This window comes from Amia ocellicauda, chromosome 9, assembly GCF_036373705.1.
Source record: "Amia ocellicauda isolate fAmiCal2 chromosome 9, fAmiCal2.hap1, whole genome shotgun sequence".
Taxonomy (NCBI): Eukaryota; Metazoa; Chordata; class Actinopteri; order Amiiformes; family Amiidae; genus Amia; species Amia ocellicauda.
This window is the reverse complement of record NC_089858.1, coordinates 11,696,228-11,718,575: the sequence shown is the minus strand read 5'-3', so window position 1 is coordinate 11,718,575 and position 22,348 is coordinate 11,696,228.

Sequence of the window (22,348 nt, the reverse complement as noted above, 5' to 3'; positions counted from 1 at the left end):
GACTCAATAATGAGAAATCTGTAGCTTTCTCTAGAGTACGCGCCTTTTAAATGTCTAACTGAAGATCACATTCATTCTATTGTTATCGGCATCTAAGAGAAGCCCTTATGAAATGCTCCCTGGTACTTTCATAAAAGACCACACTGAGGCTTTGAAATAAGTGACAGTGTTTAAGCATTATTTCATTTTTGAATAGCAGATAAATAAGTAATGAATTCAGTAGAAAACGGAGAGAGAGCAACCATACACTTGCATAGTATAATGAGAAACCAAGGGGAAACGAACAGCAGGAATATGTACTGCGCCCTTTCACAGCTTCAAGCATGGTAGTCATACAAAATAAACCCAAATAGATCATTCTTAAAACTGTAGATACCGTGTTGAACCCACTGTTTTTTACCACCATCAACAAATTGCCCTGCCTGTGGCTTTGGCTTGTTGCTTCTAGATCCACAGAGCATGTCAACGTCCCATTTGATCCATTTACTTTTATACAACTTCAATAGGAAGGTGCTAACCCTTTGGTGACCTACACAAGTTCTGAATACATTCTGACCCAAGCCAGCACCCACCGGTTCCAAATTATAATGCTGATACACAATGGTAGTTTACCTTGACATGCAAGAAGCCCCTGGCAAAGAGAAAGCCATCATCAAGTGACTTGAATCTAATTTGTAAATGGCAGATGGGTTGAAGTACTGATTCGATCCAGGCCTTAGGCTTCAGAGTTTAAGAGTGCATCACAAAAAAACCCACTATGACCCTGTGTTCAAAATTGTACCCATTTAAATACATGGTTGCCTTCATTGTTTTTATTAAATGAGCTATGAATAAAATGTAATCTGGCATTTGATAAATACTGTATGTCTGTCCTTTCAATGTGTGTCAGACATATCTAATGCATGTAAAATGTATCTTAATCATCTTAAGCCTCATAGTTTGTTAGTTTTTACAACTTTTAATACAAACACTAAAACAAAAAATGTTGTATACAAAACCAAAATCATTTAATTCTTATACAGTTGAAGCAATTATACGTGACTAGCTGGCATATCATATTCCCTCGCCCCCCAAAAAAACATTCTCCAGCTCTCCTGTATTTCCTGGATGTGACACGTTATAGAGATATATAATATTACATACAATGTGAAACTTTTTTCCTTTCATTTTTTACGGTATTTCTTGAAAAATGTGTTTGTCTTGGGAGCTGCAGGACTGTAGAGTGCTGGGCACTTAAGGTACCAGTAGGTGTCACTATTTTTACAACACAGCATCTGTCTCCTAGCCTCTGGGACAGCAGAGCAAGGGGAACCATAGCTATGCATGCTGTAGAAAACAGAGTTTGATTATTTTACCACGTAAAGGCTTAAATTCCTGTGTGGCAGTTAAAGTAAAATATATGTCTTACCACTCTAAATATTTGCTGTAAGAAAGTACTAAAAATCACTTACATCGCTTTATGTCCACATTTTGGATATTGGGTCAAACAATGCAGGGAGGGAAGCAGAACAAATCCTGTATTTTGCAAAAAAAGACAATATAACAGACTTAAAACGATTATGCTCTGTACTGTACTCTCTTATTAAATGTTGCTTATTTTAATTTCTGCGCTTCACACAGACTGATGCATACTTTAATTCCCTGCAATCCAATAAAATAAGTGTTTTGAAGAGCTGCACTTATTTAATAAGGATTTATTTATTTATTTATAAACAGACACATTCTGTCTGATTTTATTTTAAAAAATGGACAAGAAGTTTGTCTTTGGGACAGAATCACAATATTATCTTGGCAGATATTTTTTTTGAATTCACTGGGTAGACAAACTTGTCCATCAGAGCTGTGCCAATGTGTTTTAGAGCCCGGCATGAAGGGGCACGCACTCAATGACAGAAGCAGGTCATTTCTGCTCGCTGGCGCTATAAATACTGTCTGGCCCTGGCCGTGTGCTGATGCTGCACAATCCCGCGGCGGGCCTGTCTTCAGCTCCTGAGCTACAGCGCCGAGTCCGAGCGGCACACACTTACTGCAGGAGGGTTTAAATCACTCACTTCCTCCTCGACTCCCAGCGCCTGGGAACACTGTTCAAGGCTGTTGTTTGCTCTGCATATTTGTAGACATTGCGATATATTGCACTTCTCCCAGAAAACACCTGAATCATACAAGTTTTCAGAGTAAAAGAAAAAGAAATTGAGCCTCATCTCAATTAAAAAAAACAGACTAAAATGTAAACCTTCTTTCTCCTACACTGTTTTAGGGGGAGGTCTAATTTATGTCAATTTTAAAGTGCACAGAAACCATTACTTTCCATGAGTTCAGAAAGGGTGTGTTTTTGTAAAACCCTGAGTGCTGTCGGAAATCAACTGGAATCTTTATTGGTTATGTCTAGAAGTCAGTGTTCAACAAAATCCCAAAATATATAATTGATATGGAAGTATAGCTTAATGCATAATATTTATTAAAATAAAATTATTTGCTTTAATTTAATGGTGTGAATGTTTTTGAAAATAGCTCATTGTGCATTGTGCTTTAGAAAAATAAGTCTCTGAGAAACACTGAAGTATAATGGGATGCCGTAAAAGACGCCCTGAAGTGCACATGGGCACAGGTGGAGTTTGGTCCCGCTGCCTCAAACTAGAAGTCTGCTGCTCTTCAGTTCATTCTTTTCTCAGATCAATCCAGTGAATTTACAGCACCTGTTTCAGGTGTAGGAAGATGGATGGAGTCTTTATTTGCTGTTACCACAGTCAGCTGTGGTGGCCCAGGTCTTTGTAGAAACTCATCAATACCTTATTAAAATGCCTCCCCTTTCTTCTCCTATTGCTGTTATCCTCTAACGAAAGAAACATTCCCAAAATAGCAACAGGTGAAACGCATGGACCTCACAAAGTAACAGACCTCGCTTCCTCATATCTACTTTCTAAAAAATATAATTATATATATATATATTTTTTAAATTGTCTATCAGAAGTCTAACCTTCTGCACTGGCTTTCTTAAGCAAGAGCACAGCACAGCACCGAACAGAGCTGCAACTGGCACAAATGTGAGGTGGGGGAAGAAGGGAAAAAGAGAGAGAGCAATGTCTGTAATTTATTCCTGTTTGTTTAGATCTTGCCCAAGGTTAAAACAACACCTATTTCTCTTGGTGTCACATCTCTTTGGCTGTGTGTGGAAGGTTACAGAGTGCCAAATAAGGTCCGGAGAACACTAATAGCAAAAAAATAAAGATGAATGAAAAATGAAAAACAAGAAAAATACTGCCCCACGTCCTTTATTTTTCCCTTCCATATGGAAATGCAAATGCAGCTGGATTTGAAGCCCTTTTTACCTTAACGGGCGCTGACAGAGTCTTTACATTTTCGACATTCATGCAAGAATAATGCACACAGCACTTTGGTTCAGAATGAAATGTATTAATGTTAAGGCATATATGTTGAGGGATCAAATATGCGGTCAAAGATGGCACAGCTGGTAGTTGTACAGAATGCTAAGTCTTGTTCAACCTCAAGGTTATCTTTGAAAGCAGAGATTTTTTTTTTTTTTTTTTTTTTTACAGTTTTGGCTGGATGAGACGGTTTTGAACTCGGAGGACTTGAATTTGACTTTTGGGAGGTGTGAGAGTCCGATAAGTCCTCTCACCTAAAACTGCATCTTTAACTCGTTCAAACATGCTGTCACCACTGCTGGGTAGATACACTTACAACACCGGTAAATACAACAGCATAAATATAATATTCTGTCAGACATTCTGTCTACTTTATTTAAAACCTCACCCTTTTTGTTTTATAATAAAAAAGGGGGCAAAGGGTGTTATGCTTATTAAACAGTATGTCAGCACTCAGAAAATATGTATTTGTAATCCAGTAAGTACCACAAACAGTAGCCATATGAATTTTGTATAGCAATGAGACATGAAGAGCAAAACCATTTCAGAAGTGGTTCTAAGATATTAAATAGGTCATCAGCACGATACAGGCCGAGCTTGCCTCCCATAGATCACCACTAGCCCCTGCTCACGCGGTCTAATTATGCCATATTTGGTCAATAAGCCATTAACATGCAGTAGAGGATGTTAATAAGGATTTCATGAAAGGAAAAAAAAAAAGTCCGGGGTAATTTATGAGATCAACACCAGTTAGTGAGAAGGATAAATATTTCATAGCACCACAAACCTGCCCCCTTGCCCCCTGTGGCCTCCTCTCTCCTCAACGTCTTGCACCCCGGTCCATCCCTCTTGGGCCGACTCAGATTCCCTCTTTACATCGCCCATGGGGAACCTTTACGAATAAAAAAGGAAAGGAAGTCATACAATTTAAAAATCCAATGAACAGTATGTTAAATTCAAAGTGTCTGTGTAACCCGTGTGGGTGATTTTTTTTCTTTTCTTTTTTTTATGTGAAATCCCATAGCCATAAATCAGAGGCCTGTGTGACTGTACCCAGTAAAGTCAGACTTAACATTACGTTGGTGCTATTAACAATATTTATATAGATGTCATTTGCCAGAGGATGTAAGGCTGGGAAAATATGAGGCAGGCAAGCGGCCATTTTAAAGCCCTGTACAGAGTAAGTGTAAGGTCTTTCAAGGCAACAACAGGGCTAACACTTAAAGCTAAATCTATTTCTTTGAGACAAGCTTTGTACTATTTAAATTTAATTTTGAGGGAAGTGCTGCAGCCTAAACACACAGTGCTGCAGGCTAATGCTGGCTGGTTAAACAACCGCAGGCTGTTTTTTCTCTTTTCCTCACAGTTAGTATATAACATGCAGCACATACATATACAAGTATAGGTTTAAAATAAACACTTCAAAATGGACAACGATTTACCCTTTTCTCCCAACTTATCTCCTTACTAACCCCAGGAAGATTGACCGCTCTGCGTTGTGCACGGAAAGCATTTCAGTGATGTATTGCAATTGCTTTACCACACTCACAATGGAACTGCATGGAGAGATGCACTTAAACATAAAAAAGCAATACTAAAATAAAATGTGTATATTAGGAGACATTAATGATACACAAGGTCCCTGACTGGTGTGATACCCTGAGCAAGTCATCTAACTGGTGTACTGCATCAAACTTCATATGAGGTAAAAGACAGTAGCGACTGTAAGTGACTGCAGCAGCAGTTGTTGATGCACAGATCTCGTCCCACTCTCTGTAAGTGGCGCTGGACAAAAGAGTCTGCTAAATGACTAATTACTTGTAGTAGGAGCAGTAGCTGTAGGTGACACAACTTGGAAGAAGATGAAGTTCTCCATTCAGTCACCGGTACATTTCTGAACAGAACAGATACTTCCAAACTAGAATGCTGTTTGTCTATCCCGATGAGGGAGTTATAACAGCTCCACATTAAAACATAGGGAGGAAAACCAACAAACAAAGCAAACACTACAGATGAGAGAGCAGCCATCTCCTAGCCTTCAGGTCCCAGCCAAGATCAGCTGTTTCTTACTGCTTCCAGCCTTCAAAATAACACATACAAACCACGTGTGGGCCTTGAAAGTGCTGCGTGCAGACCGCTCAGTCTGATAGATTAATACAAATGAAATCACCTCAAAGTAGTTTAGAGGCTGCTTAAAAACAAAACAAACAGAAGTATTGCGCGATATAAAACAGATTATAAGACTGCAATTTTATTTTATCCCACGCCCCCCCACCCATTTGATTTAATTTATTTTACCTATTTCTCCCATTTCTTTCTTTTTTTTTCTTCCAGCGAAAATGGGGTTTATATTGATGAGCTGGGCCCATTATTGATTTCCCATCATTCCTGGTGTGGACATTTTCTGGTCTATTATACCACAGTCGCGGCATATTCCCTGTGCAGCCGTAAAGTGGAAATATGGACAACCTGACCTTGGCAATATGGAGATAATGAAATATCCTTAATGATCCTTCCTGAAAGATTTTACAGGCTCGGCTATAGACTGCCAACCCGTGTACAATAATAGTTAGTGGTGGGGGATTTTAAAAGCTGAAATCTATAGCCAGCTATATATAGTGTTGATGCAGTTAACCCTTCCACTCGGCAAAATTAATGCTACCATTAACAGAGCACAAATACACAATAGTCCCTCAAAAGTGAATTAAAGCACAGAAGACCGAGTTCTTATAATTTGCACCGTAATATTAAACAAGGCTAAAGAGTGGCTGAAAAATACATGGTTGATGTAGCAAAAGGAACACAATAGTTTACTGTTGGCCGTGTAGTACAGTCATCTCGGCCCTCTGTAGTTTTCTAGCTCTTGTGACTTTAACGGTTACAACAGTGACCATAAAATCCATTCAACGTTCAGCTGAATAGGGGGCTTCTCTTCTACAGGAGGAAAGCAGGAGCTGGTTTACAGGCAAAGTCTGAACATCATTTCAAGACCACAAAAGGAACCCGCATCCTGTTCTTTAACAGTCCAGCCAGCGTTCTTTATTTTATCATGCTGAGCACCACTTAAAAGTGCTTCAGTAAAGAACTCTGCACTGAAGGACTCAGAGAGGAAAACCCCAAACCAGTTCTGGTTTATATTATGTTCAATCAAGTCATCAACAGGTCTTGACAATAAATTATACCAAAATAAACCAACCGTAAAGAATCCAGAGTCTTTTTCTTTTTAGTAATATTTATTAATAATTGTTGGAATGCCTCAATTACTGTTAAAAAAAATAATGTTGCTCCTTGCTTTTAGGAACGGGATGGGCTAACATTTCAACCTTGGCATGCTTGTCGTGAAGGTAGATTGCGCAAGTAAAAGCTGGACGTCAGTATAATGTGGTTCAGTAAGATGTACAAATGCTGCCTCATAAATTTTAATGATGTTTACTGTCGGATATTGATTATGAAGACACATTGATTGGAAATAAATATGCTAATTATTGAGTAAAGTAAGAATTGAACGGATCACCTATTCTGATTACCGTTACCAGGACATTAAAAACTAAATTAAAAAAATCAAACCGACTGCACGAAATCCACATAGCACTCAAATGTATGGTGTACAGATTTATTTTTTTATTTTTTTAGAGCAGTGATGTAAAACATGGAGAAACTTTCTTACAATGTGATGGCTCTGCTATTCTAGAAACTTCAGAAAGAACTTCAAACAAAAATTACATCAAACGCCGAAGCGTGCGTCTCCTTTGATGTCGTTGACAAAGAGTACGTTTTGTTGCATCGCATTTAAAAAAAATCAATCATATCGCAGGCAAAATTGGGGGAGAAATGGGTTTTCACATAAAAGAGCACCTGGGATGTGTGAAGTTTTACTCTGCACAGCAAGAGGCAATCTCAATGAAGATCCTCATCTGTGAAACAGCAGCAGCAGCCAAAAGTAAATGAACCTTCTCAGCATCACTAAGGGTACTGGATTCAGCTTACAGAGAGCACTATCCCAGAAAATGTAATCGCCAACACAGCAATTGTACGTAGCGGAGGCAAACAAAAGCAAGAGTCTTATGAGGTTGCCTGCAATGATTTGCCAGGTCCAGTTCCACATTTTAAGAACAGAATATCATCATAATATCATAATTGTACAGGAAAAGTGCAGGATGATGTCACTGAACCTTTCGACTTCCCATTTTCTCCACCAACTCAAAATACTGAATAAAGTGGGAAGCCTATTGAGATGAGGAACTTAATTGAAAAAGCTTATCTGCTTCCTAAGTAATATTTCACGAAAGAGAAAGCACATAACAATCCTGAAATTGAACCTGCTTTCAAATTACCTTTAGTATTTACTGACAGGATACAACAAAGTGGTCTGAACTGAGTATCAGGGCTACAATAAAATAAAATAAAAACACCACGCAGCTTTTCATTGTGGGTTTGCTGCCACAGTGTCTCACTTCTGTCGGCGGTATGATGATCGTGAAGAAAAAATAAATACGACGGAAAACTGAGCTCTGCAGGCTTCTCAGAATCTATCATTTCACATTCCTCACCGAAAAAAGTGCTTTATAGAGATGGTTTATATGTAATGACTGTAATCACTGGCAGATAAGCAACTGGTGCACTGGCGAGAAAGAGAGAGAGACATAGAGAAAGAGCCAGAGTGAGTGTAATTGTTTCTTTTGGACCCTCACTCTGACAAAAGTAGCAGGTTTGAGGGAAGTGCCTCGGGTTGAATGACATTTAGATTACTGAGATTCCAACTCAATCCACGGTCAATACGCTGCACCACAAAGGAGGACCTGAAGCCTAGCAAACAGGTTTACAGAATAAAGTAGCAAATCTATTTCAAGGCCAGATAGAAGACTCAGCAACATGCCTGGAATCACACCGATGTGAGCATCTCAGCAGCACTGTCAACCCCCCCACCTCAATATGTGTAGGATCATGTGCAAGACAGTCCAAGCAACACATTTTGCTCGTCACATTCTTTTTGTGTTCCCATTTTTGTGGAATGTGAAAATCAAATTGATACTGTAGGTTAGGTTTTACACAAAAAAGGTGCCTTTTAGGTATCCGAAATCCCTAAAGACATATTTTCAAAGGCACACAAAATGCGTGTAAGGATTTCATTAATTCCGCCAACAAAAAACAAAAATGTATGGGTCGGCGATTGAAAAGTAGACCCTTTCTAGCAGTAGTGTGTTGGAGAATGAAAGAAGACTCAATTACTGGAAAATGCAGCCAGAAATAAATTAGATTTGATATTGCGATTCACTGAATTTGAGATCATAAAATAAATCGAATCAAATAAAACAAAAAACAAAAATTTGAAAATGGATGAGGAGGCAACTGTTTGCATTGCATAATAAAAATATCAAACCATCAGATACAAGCTCCTCCAGCTCTCCAACATCATTGAGTTCCAGATTTTACAGATTTCTACAAGGAAAACTACACATAGCTATGTTTTTATTTAAGTAGCTTAGTGACGCTTTTCCCCTGCCCTCTAACATTTGTCAAGTTGTACAGTAGGTTTGGGGTCCAAGGCCCAAAGGTGGGGGATTGGGGGGCAGCGAACAGATGCTTCCCAAAGATGATCTCTGTCTGGGGGACAAAATACAAATATTGAAATCTTAGGATCTAACTTCTTAGAGCAATTTACAATTCATTCATCCTACGATCTGCAAGAGCTTCCAGGAGTGGATCTGTCAGCTATAGTCCCACCGGAAAGCCAGACTGCTTTATCAATCACACCTGCTAAATTTAACCAGCAAGACACCATGTCATCCAGCAGGAACACGACGATCAATTCTGCTCAGGAGCGGCGGATGGCTTTTGTGGGGATTGTCACCCCCAAGCGCAGAGAGGGAGGGGTGTGTGAGGGGATCGACTCGCTAGAGGATGCCCCCAGGCAGGAGCACGATCGCTCTGGAAACATTGCCGCAGCCTGCAAGCCATACACAAGTCTCCATTGCATCCATTTCATAGTCTCCCCATTTCCACTTCACACATGGAAACGGAGGTTTGAATTATAGATGTAAATCACACCTGGTGGGTTTTCACTTTCTTTTTTGATGAAGGGAGATTCAGTGTTTTATGCTATGCTTAGAAGAGGGAAAAAATAAAAGACAGACATGCCTGAAAGGAACATGAATGATCTTTTAGGAAATCTCCAGCAAAATGAAGACATTACGATAGGCATTGGAAGAGAAGGGCAAATGGACCAAGGAAAGCTGTGCAAACCCAGAACTGGCCACAAAAAAAACACGGCACACAAGGTTAAAATGCAAAGACGGTAGCATTTCTTGCAATCTTTTTTGAATGTTTGCTTTTAATTGCCTGTGTCCCTGTCGACTGGACAAATGGACACATGTAAGTTATGCATTAGGAGTTGTAGCCTGAAACTGAACTTTCCTCTTCAATGCAGGAAACAAGCAAACTTTCCCGGTTCCTCCTTTTCCAGTATTTGGCCATAAAAAAAATTATATCCCCCGTATTAGAGAGATTGCATATTGCCCCGTTGACATATTTTAAATGTATCTCAGATTAATGATATATCACTGTAAGGGATCTACAAAAACCATTAGTAAGCTTGACACTTTGACGTCAGATTTTAAAAAATTCCCAAGTAATCTTTTTGATTTATGAAAGGGTGTCCAGGTTCATCGAGAGTGATTTCAGATTTATCACATCCTGGTTAGAATTATTAATGATTTTCAATTTGTAAATCTGATGCTGGCATGTCCACGACTGCTCGGCAGAATCACTAAGGGCTGACATCGGGGTCCTGAGCTTGTTCCTGAAGCCGCGATTACTTTATCAAAATATCGCTACCTTTGATTTACATTTCACTTATTTTCCCGTCTTCTCTCTCTCTCTCGCTCTCTCTCTCTGCCTCTCGCTCCCTCCTTCCCCCCCTCCCTGTCTCTCCCACACTTTTTCTTTCTCTGTGTGCCAAAGAAATGAGAGTGGCATTTTTCAAAAGAGATCGTAAGAGAACTAAAATCGATACTTATCTCTAAACATTTTGTTATGCATCATTCCTTTAATAGGTGATTTACAGTGTCTCAATCATATCTATCTGGATCATAGCTTACAACCGACTTGACCTTGCTTTTTAATCCTAAATGTATTCAATGATTATGATATTATGATTGGTTTATGATTTGACCAGAGTAGTTCCCGATGGAGCAACATTTTGCAAACACTTTACATTTTTGTTAAGATGGATAAAAATCACATTTAAAGGGAATAACTTAGATAGTATAAATATACAGTTAGTAACTGCTTGGTCATATCACCAAACATAACTGTTATGTGAATGAGCATTCATATTCATATTATCATACTCATATGATAATAAAATAGTAGCAAAAATATTTCAATCAAGTCCAGGTATACTTTAAATTGAAGTCCAATCACTGTACATAATTAAAATGTTTATTTCATCCCATAAGGCAAACTGTCCCTAACAGTAACCAGAAGATCATTCCTACCCCCATCTGTATCCCTATTTGAAATTTAGCTATGGCACATTTTCTGATATTGCTTTTTGTTTCATTAAACATCCAGATCTTACTTTCAAAAAGATAGGGTAATAAATTAGCAAAACAAATACCTGAATCTTGTGATTTCCATTCTAGATGTCTGCAATGTATTTATTTAAATGCATTATCATGCTCTGTGGTGGTACTTAGACCGATGGACAAGAAAACTATTTACCATTCTTTACTGCGTTCATACCGTTACATACCGGAGGAAGGCTGGAGGGCAAAAGTTATGTAGCATTTGAGCACACACTCTCTCTCTCTCTCTGTCTCCCCCTTAAGAAATACAGCCCTTCATCATCCTTCCTTGATTCATGAGAACTCACACTGAACATAAATATCTTACTAATACCGTCTCTTTACTTATTCAAAAGAAGGCTCATCGCAAAGTGCATTCCTCTTGGTGTAGAACTGCAAAGCTGGAGATCGAGGCCATTTGCGTTTTGCTTTTCACAGAATCTCCACTATTTCAATCCATCTTTTTGCTTTAATCTTTTCGGCTTTAAGTTTTAGCACAGATTAAAACACAGTGATTTCAAGACCTCCTATACTACACTGCTGAGGCAAAGATGTTCATACCTCTCAAGTACCACACATACACAGTCAGAAAACAAACCACTCTTTTATCCCTCTTATGGAATCATTTCTGACTTCTCTGGATTTACAATAATGTCTGCGTTCAACGTTTTAAGATTTAAAATCATCCCCGGGTCTCTCAAATCTCAGGAACCTTCTTGACTTTTAAATATCAAAAGCCAAGAAAGATTAAGAACGCTTCATTTGAGATGAATAATGTTAAGAAATCAAATGAGTGCCATTGGCATTAAGAATGGTAATTTATGGCTTTAATTACATGATTAAGCCACATAAAGATAATAGGCATTGACAATTTTGGATTTAGCAAAATTATGGGTTCACATTAGTTATACAGGCTAGTTCAGCTACAATACAGCCAAGATCTCCATACCATTTGATTATTTATGACAAAAAGTGTTAGAAATCTAACACGCAATCTGAACCAAAAAGCACAGATTTTTCTTGAAAGACCAAAATAAAAGAAGACACTGAGTATTTGCAGCTTGAATTGAGTTTGAAATGAAGAAGTTTTATTTCAGTTTTTTTTTTACAGCATCCAAAAGGCAATATGGATAGTTAAGCAAATATAAAACATACTCAAATCATCCAAAAGATTGTAGCTTGCCATAATAATAATCCATCCATCCATCCATCCATTTTTGAAACCACTCATCCTGGCGAGGGTCGCGGGGAAGCCGGAGCCGATCCCATAACAATAATAATAATAATAATAATAATAATAATAATAATAATAATAATAATAATAATTATTATTATTATTATTATTATTATTATTATTATTATTATTATTATTATTATTATTATTTGCCCATGTGTTTGGATTACTTTATGTTTTGACAAGGAAGTCACATCTGACCATTTGAATTGTATTAGTTCTGCTCCCAAACCCTGACTTAACATCAGCATGAAGACCACATGCGCATGTTATTGTCCATCTGTCTGTATCAAAGAACACTCAATACATTTTGATAGACCACAGAGAGACAGCAGTCCAGACAAGGAATATTTTGAACAAATATTGACAGCGGAAGGCACAATATTTCATAGCTGTATGCGTTTTTTCTTTCAGTTCTTTGTTTTGTGCATATTGTGAGAAAAACAGCTGAGGGTGACACCCGTTTCATCAGCTAAAGAAAAGCACATGGCCCACTAATGACACCATTTCTCCACCACCCAATGGATGGAATAATGTTTAAAAAGCATTATTTATACAAACAATTCAGGTGAAGCGTCATGTTAAATCAAGGTACAAATCGATAAGCAAGCAGAACTATAGCTATAGAAATGTTAGGGGAAAAAATAAAAAGAAAGCATTTAATAATATGGCTTGTGGTCACTGCTTGTGATGAGATGGCTTTGTGACCTATTTCACCCTGGAAGAAGCCATACACTATGTGCATCATGGGAGAATGCCAGGATGATGTGAGAGCAAAAGTGGTTCATCTGGTACCTGAGACCCTGATATAAATGGCTACTAGCAGCAAATCGAGTTTCTCTTTAATTGCCTGTTTTTTTGTTGGTATTTTTTCGCTTTTTAGTTTTTTTCTTGCTCGGTAGTTCGGCGGGCGGTGTCTCAGACAGACGCTGTTGTTTATTGCTTTTTTGGTGGAACGCCCTGGGGAGTCCGTGTGTCCTACTGGAGGTAATTAGCAGAGATGGAGGGGTGGCAGCAATTACTGTAAAAATTAACACCCAAGGAGCCTCCGTCTTCTCGTTACAACCTGATAACCCTTTTCTTTTTCCCTCTTCTCAGGATAGCGGCTTTCTCTGAAACAAATTACTCGCATTACTGAATCATTGTCTCCTACCTCACGAGCTCAATCCTTCATGATTTTAACCTTAAATGAACCCCATAGAGACCCTCCAGCCCTCAGCCTTGCAAAACATGTTAGAGAGCAGGGAAAAAAACACCCAGTAGAAAAGGCTTCGTCTTTTTTTTCCCTTTCCCATAGCATAGCACAAAAGACAACTAGGGCTGAGCCATTTTGCACCATACTCTGTTTTAACTTTTTTATGCCAACAGCCAATATTAAACTCTTATTTCTCATACAGCACAAACAAAATGATAACGAAGAAAATGTGAGAGCTTATTACTACCCGTCTGTTAGTTAAGAATTCCTATGTGAGGCTGAGTATGGTGTTCAAATTCATTGCAATATTGGCCATTAGCCATTAATGTAGTTCTTTACAAATACAAATCATTGCAGAGGCATTAGCACTAACACAGGGAGATGTCATTTATCTCCCTGTAATTCTACAAGCAAGATTTTGTCGCTTTTGTTTTCCTGTTCAGTTTAAAATCTGCAGACACGTGGGGAGACAAGACACAGATTTCTCGAGTGCAGGCCTGTGCATGTATCCTTTCTTGACAATGATTATAAACAGCGAACGGCGGAGCATGGAGGACAGCAATTACTGCACACATTTACCTCTGTAAACTTTTATATTGGAGTGCACAGTGTGTGTTTTTCTCAGGTATAAATGGCATCCCTTGAAAATTATACTCTGTATTCCTAATCACCGCAAAAATATTCACAAGCTGTCAGCACACGGCCCTGGGCTCATATGAAGAACAGAATTAAATATTAATCGATACTTTAAACAAAAACCTTTCAAAGCCTCTGCCGACAGTATTTTTCTATTTACATGTAGCGGGTAAACTAAGTAATACTGAGGCCAGTTTCCAGAGACAATATATTGCTAATCAATTGTAGATTTGTAAAGCAGAGCTCGGTAACCTGACCTGTTCACACACACACACACACACACATTTTCCCCTTGATATCTTATTCAGCTTTGTAGTATCTTTGCAGCATTTTGAGATCTAGTGTCTCGGAAAGACATTATCAGACTTTACTACCAAATAAAGGGGGGGGGGGGAACAACAACCCATCTTTCAAAGCAAAACTATTCCTCTGTTGTTGCCACATTACTATCACTAATCCCATTCCAGTCCACATTAACAAAGGCTACAGTCTTGTAATTATAATGACAAAATGCATTGAGAAATTGCATGCAACTGACATTAAATATGCTCTTAAAGCAACCAGTTGTATATTAAACATGTTTCATAAATATGTTGTTTTTTATTTTACTACTTTCTGAATTAAATTACTGATGTATCCTTTTGTTACTTACATTGTCATGCAACATGGCTTAAACAAACAAAATATGCCATAGCTCTCTTACTTGGAGTATAACACATTTTTTAAATAAAAAATAGGAATGTTAAAGGGTGTTTCCAACTGCATTATTTTTAGGTTAGGTTTTCCACAAAATACAGTTGATTATCTTTTTCCAGTTGTTTTTAAATGTCCATCAGATTGCTATTCTGTTTTGATACCATTTGTGATATAATGCAAGACCTCTTGCTGCTGAGGATTCAAAGGTTGTTCAGAAATGTCACAGTGACCCACGGGCATCAGGTGAGTGAAAGTGGAGCCATTGCAACTACAGATAAGCAGGTTAAGGTTAACTGGTCTGGTGTGGACACTGCCACTGTCAGTTACTACCCCATGCTGGGCAGATGTCAGTTTGAAAGTGGGCATTCCCTGCTCTCTCTCTCTCAGTCTCATCCTTCTCTCATTCTTTCTGTTCCCTGCCTGGGGAAATAAGGCCATTAACCTTCTAGAACAGGCAATGTGTACCACTAATGAGAGGCTGGGACTATGCCTGATAACGTCTGTCATATTTCTCTTTTCTTTACCTTCCTTGTTAAATAAACCGGTTGGGAAGAAGCAACGGAGGAGGATCTCTGGTATATATACAAGTATAATGTTCTTTTCTGGGCTTTTTCCACCCCAATTACAAAAATATGTATCAGTGAATTACTTGTGTAACCCCAGTAGCTGTTTCTGACTAACAAAATAATGTTGCAGATCTGTCGGATGACACTATTATATAATTTCCTCAATGTACAATAATCAATGGTGCTGTGATTTGCATTCAAAGCTAGGTAATGGCTTCTGAGAGGATGTGATGTCAGTACATGCTAGCCAGCCAAACCCCTTTTTGCTTCAAACCAAAACCAAAACCTTACATCTTTTTCAGGATGTATTAGTGAGGCCACCAGAAACAAGGGGTACACTGCTGTCCAGGGGTACACTGTACATGCTGGCAGCTGCCCTAGATGCTCTATAATGGTTGCATCTGAGCTGGTATCTCCATGGAGGAGAGTGTGGTTTCCACAGCCAGACACCAGGCTGAAGCAGTGCTGCACACTAGCACACATCGCCTCGCATTGTCTCCAAAGCCAGGATTACTAATAGGATAACAACTCGTCTTTGCTAATTTGGCTTGATGGGCTTCAGCCTCTATCCCTACCTCTGCCTGTGGCCACGTCTCTCCCAGCGGAGTGCGAAGGTGAAGGGTGACAGTGCTGCAAAATTGAATATTTAATTCCTTTGCTCTCGGGCTAATGTGGAGCCCTCCTGAAGGCATGAAGGAAAAGTCAAGTGCAGGAATTCTTCTCAGAATAAACACCCCGCCCGCCCCTCCTGCTCCAACTCCAGTCCTGCCGCCCTGACAAACTCTGACAAAGAAAGACGTAACTAGCTAACTAATTGCCTGACTGACTGACTGATTCCTGACAAAGAGGCAAATTTAAGGTGGCTTGTGATGAAGTATCACCGCTTGAGAAGGTAGTCGCGAAGTGCCAGGACTTAATTTGCGTCTGACAAGCGATGATCCTAATGATTTCCAGTCGTGAGGGCGGATTCAGTGCCAGATCTTAGAAGGCTGCCATAAAGACATTACACTGAGCTTCCAGCTGGCCACTGAGAACCCAACACCATCTGACTCTAAGAGCAGAAGTACTAATTTTTATTTATAAAGAATGCAGAAACACACATATATGTGTGTGTGTGTGTGTGTGTGTGTGTGTGTGTGTGTGTGTATCATATTTACTTTGCACATCTGTTCAACATCCTATTATTTGTTACAGGATTGATGTTAAGATCTGGTTACTTGTTTTTTAAAATCTCAGCTAGGGGACTTAATTGCTCCCAGTTACTGTATTTTAAGGAGTTGATTAGACCTTGTATTCCTTCTCATGTTCTCCATTTCTGTGGCGGCGGAGTCTTTCGAAAATAAAATTAGGCTCAGGTCTCGATGTCTTCTGGGAGTCACTGCCCAATATCTTTATCTCTCCGAGTTGTTTGCCACTGAACGTGCATCTGAAGCCTTTGCTTAAATATGACTCAATGATTAAAAGAAAACAACTGTAAATGTGGGCTTGCAATTCATGTGGTGGCTTTATAATGGGCTATTTCAATCCAAAGTGCATCATTTTAAGATAAATGAATACCATTTAAAATATAATAACTAAACAACAATCAGAATACACGTTGTTAATGGAGTCCCCACTTTTTGCTCATCTCTGGAAAATAATATAAAAAGTCCAGAGAAAGTAATACAGCCATGTTAATTAGACAAGTCAGTACAAGAACAGTGGCACAAGCTATCATAACCCTTGGTATTGGAAGAGTTAATGGAGGCAGTTCCTGCTTTCCTTAAATGTTTCTGTCAATTTCTTAACATACAAGTTAAAAGAAAGAGAAAGAAAGGAACGCCAGGCAGTATGAAAATGCCTCACACAGACCGCGCAACCTAGCTGCCTGCCATTAGCAAGATAAATTAGCCGGGTCCATGCGAGTGACAATGGCTACAGAAGAAAGCTGATCCTGGTGCCTTGAAGACCTGAGCGTCCAGACAGCATCAGGAAGCAGACATGGGGTTAGAGCAGTCCCGGGAGACACTACAATCAGTCCTGCACACACGCTCGCATATTCACATGCAAACACACAGGTAAACCCCCTCCCTAATTATGAACACACCAGGAACAACAGCCCGTGATTCGGGGATAATGCATTTGTATCGCTTTATGTTGATTAAAACACATTCACAGGAGAAGAAACTGCCCAGGCCTGCACACACGGTGAGCCCTGTAGAGCTGCGTGCGCAGAGCTGAGGCCCACGCACCACGCAATCATCTGCCCGCTAAAACTGTGTCAAACAGCCATACTCATTCAACACGTCGTGGTTCTACTTACACACCGTGAATTGGAGATGAAGTCCATGCTTTTTGTTGGACAGTCGCACCCGAGTCTGTGAAAAGTGATTATGGCTGGCGCATGTCCCAGGACAACCATGTGCGCTTTGTGTCCAGTATCTCTACAGTGAGACGTGCAACAAGGGCTTGCCATTGTTCTTCAGCAAATGCTCTGGTATTAAAAAAGTAACGATTGAATAAATGTAACTGTTTTGAATGAACGCTGGTTAGAATAAAACAGGTCCCGGTGTCTAAATGCTGGCGTGTCTTAACTGTATCCAACAAAGTATACACATCAGTTTTAGTTTCGTCTTTTAAATCGCAATATCGAAACAATTAACTTTTGTTGTACAAAACTCTTAGAATTGTCAATTATTTAATAAAATAATACATAGCCTAAGTAAACCAGACAAGCAAGCAGAACGTGTTCAAACCTGGGTTTATCAATTGCACTGACAAACAGGCGCATTTATAGATTAATACAAAAAAAAAAACGAATTTTCTAAAGTACACACATGTCATGCATGCTGACAATAATTATTATGAAATTGTTGCAAAAGCTCCCAGCTTTCAAACAGACAAGTATTTTTATATGTTTAATAGGATATTGGAGATACCCTAAACCAGTCAACACTCACCAGCGTTTGTGTTGATTTTAATTTAGGTTTTACTGCAATCACTGTAGAAATAAACACATGCATTCTGCAGAATTCCTCAGGGAAGAAGAGAAAACAAATCCAGATACTTTCAGAAATGTTGCAGGCCTTTGCAGCCCCAGTATTTCCGGATTGCTGTATATGTGTCCACACTGTGGATGTATATGGAATCTGGCAAAAAGCAAACATTAACATATGTACAATATTAGAATGTCATTTTCAAAGGGAACATCAATGCAGTTTTGTAATGAAGTTGTCAAAATACACAGTTGTGTTTTGACACATTAACACAAAACAGATTTTTCTATACAAACATGTGCTGCTTGTTGATATTTGTGCACATTTTGCCTTCAACATTTTGGTGCCCTGGTTGTATTTCCTTGCCCACACATGGCATCACCTCCTTTCAACCCATATTGCACTGAGGTGGATTATATTTATACAGTATGTATAATATCCCGCTTTCTGAAACTATATTGCTTTAGATGGAGAGAGTGAGAACAGAACTTGCTAAATTCACACAATCCAATGGTATTTTCTTTTATGCAGCATTTTGTAATTGTCAGTTTCATTCAGATGTTGTAAAGGTCCTTATTTTTGTATTTTTTATTTCTTACTACATAATGTGAAGTTTATCTTTTATTTTATTTTAAAGAATACATATATATTATATTTATATACACACATAGATATGGTAGGAACTAGGAATTACAATAAAATCTCCAGAGGAATGCTGAGTCAAATAGATTTATTTAAGTTTTGACGCCATAGGACATAATTTACTGCACTAGGGGAACAGATGCTTCCTTAGCATGTGGAAGATACATTTTCCATGTCAGAGTTTTTAGACTTTCTAATTTCAGAAATTTAATGGAGAAAAAATATTATCTAAGTGAACGAAATTCCCATGTGTTAACTAACACATACTTCACCCAGACACCAACCCACCCCCTACCCTCGCAGACCAATCTTAATAATGTATAAGTATTTCTCCATCAAACAAGAATCAAGGCCAGGGAGTCTGACTTCCTCTGACCCCAAGGCCAAGTCTCGTCACCCCCTTGCCACTCCGTTCCAGCCAAGTGTAAAAACAGGTCAAGCAAGAGACCCTTATTGGAAACAGGACGCTTGATCTGCATTGATGAACAAAGGAGACGGCACTGACTACAAATTAGGTTTCATAATGAATTCAAGTCTGATGCTGCTGCACAGATCCAATTATTCCGTGGGAGTTATTGCTCACATTCTTGACATATGTACAATATCACAAGGAGTACTGTATAAGTTGAGTTTCTTTTCTCTTTTTAGTTAAAGGAATTACCACTAGATAGATATTCCTGTTAGCTGCATATGCTAAAGGCAAAGAACAAGTGTACAGTGCATGTATCCCAGTCCCACGATGAAATAACCACTGCTGGTGAAACATCAGTTTTATCATTTAAAAAAAATAAAATAGTTTTTAATTAGACACTAACTATAACATCTTTATAGCATGACTGCATTCACAAAATTGTGGTTCCATAGGGTGGAAAACAAACAATTAAGAACCAAGTGCTTTAATATAGATCAATCTCAATCAAAGGAAAATTGTCCCTTTTTATTAAATTTTCATATGGATAGTGTGGAAACGTTCAAGTGCATTGAGTTGTACTTTAATGCAGTTTACATCTATGCTTTTTGTCCTGCACGTTCCATTCACAGAAATACATTTACACTATCTAACTCGAGGATTATGTCTCCCTGGGCGTGTGAGTGCGGAGTGGTGATGAGTTATGACACGTGGAGGATGACATCATGCCAATGGGTGGCCTCTCAGAGCGCTGCACCAGTGAGGTCACCGGTCCCCTAATGACTTCCGCGGGGTTCAGAGCAGCAGCGCCACACAATGAGTCCGGCTCACTGTTCCTGAGTGGCCTGGCTGAACGCTTGGGTAGCCTCCGCGTTCGCTGTCCCTAATCAGTTGTTCAGGGCTTGCGGAGAATGAGCAAATTAATTCAGATCTGCCCAGTGGTTTCTCGACTGAACTTTAGACAAGTCGAAGTTAAGCCAGCTAAAATCATCCAGAAGAGGCCAGCGATTTAAATGCACTAGTTAACCAGTTTGAGTGAGATGGGGTGTAAATACAGTGTGAAATACAGGAGCATTTTCATGTATGTGTCTGCAATGTAAAGACACATCACATCTTACAAAGAGCAATTACTTTGTGCAGTTGAGGATTGTTTTTTTTAAAGTAAAGCACTGTTGCAAAATCTCACAGATCTCGTTATTTTCAGTATATCTATGCAGTTGTTCTCTAACATTCTGCGCAACTGAAGTGTGTTTGCCTGATGTTCATTTGTTCAGGCATCGTCTTTTGTTCAGGACAACATCATTCATACCTATGATGGCTCATCAAGATCACCCAATACCGTTACACTGGCTTTCAAGGCTTGGCTTTTCAGATTTTCTAGCGCCATCTGTATTTTCTTGCCTGAATCATAGGTGGACTTAAGCTGTCGTGATAAATAGCTACTCCAGGAAGGCACAGCGTATGCTCTTTGACATTGTAGGTCACATAACCTTGTTGGTGAGAGAAAGGCTAATTCGCTGTGAAGTGTTAAGTTATTATAGTGGAACAGGAACAACAGGGGAAAGTAAGAAAGTAAGAAAAGGAGAGAGCAACGGACGGTGGGGGAAAGAGAGAAGGTGAGTATGAAAGGTCAAGTGAGAAAGAATGAAAGAGCAAGAGAAGTGAAGACAAAGGTATAGAGGAGGAAGGAATGGGAGGACAAAACGACTAAATAGGACCACAGATAAGCACATATGAACAGGCCAGTTTGCATTGCACAAATCTTATAGTGCAATTAGGATTCGCCACAGTCAACCTCGCTGAGGATTAATTCCTGGTTGTGACACAATAAATCAAAGTTTGAAAAAAGTATTTTCAAAGGAGATTCCCTAACGGAGTTTCAGTTCACTTGGAGAACCAATTATGTGTTTCCATAAGAAAAACAAAACAAAACAATCTTCGGTTTAAAAGGCTCCATGATGGAAATACTAAAAGTATGGGGGATCAGACAACTTGGGGAAGAGGTACAGCTCCAAATGGCATTCAAAACGATATTAAGCAGGCTTTATCTAGTACAATGTATAATGAGAACAACGCTGCACAAAAATAAACTTACTTTATTTATAGGAAACAAAATGTGTAGTCAGAATAACAATATAAATAATAATAATTATAATTATTATTATGTAAGTGAAAGCTGTAATGAAGACATTGCAGATCACCAAAAATGTTGTTTATTACCTAGTTATTTTATGCAATATGTGTGAATGTCATAATAAAATCTATCTGTTGATTAAAATTGTGTGGCCCCGGTCCTGTATCAAATAAACACCAGTTTGTGAATTATACATTCCAAATATGAATGATTTCCATTCTATATGAGTTCAATAGCTTATCACAGAAATTATTTAATATGTGATTTTACGTGATTTTAAGTGGCTTAAGTTACCAAAACAGGTATATAGCCAGATACCTGCTAAAGTATAGGAAATCCTCCCCAAAAAAAAGACTAAACACCTGTCAGAGAGATGCTTTTTTAAGACAGATGTAATAAAAAAAAGGATGCTATTATTACAAAGACAAATCAGATGCAAAGTAATTGTTTGCAGATGGTGAAGACAAACTGCAGATGTTAATATTGTGCAAAACATGAAATATAAAATATAAATGTCGCAGCAAGGGAAGGGAAAAAAAGAGCACAGAGTTCTCCTGACAAAATGTGTTTATGTACAGGATGCATTATAATAAGAGTGAATGGTATTTTTTATTTTAAGAAAATGCACTGTCAGAATTTTGTGGAATCAAGAGCACACAATCTCTCTGGGAATATGTATGATCCGCTGATAGAAAATGGTCCAGTTTTCACTGACACTGGTATTTGCCTCTTTTTTTCCTTTTTTTTTTCCAACTTGATGTCAAAGTACTTTAGCAGTACAAAAGCATCCCATGCTTGCTGACACACTTCTGCTGTGAGGTAAAGAGAACAGCTGTCTGCTGTCACAATCCTTCAAACGCCTGCCATTACACACTGAGGTAAGATAAGCCTCCATCAGTTTGGGTGGGAG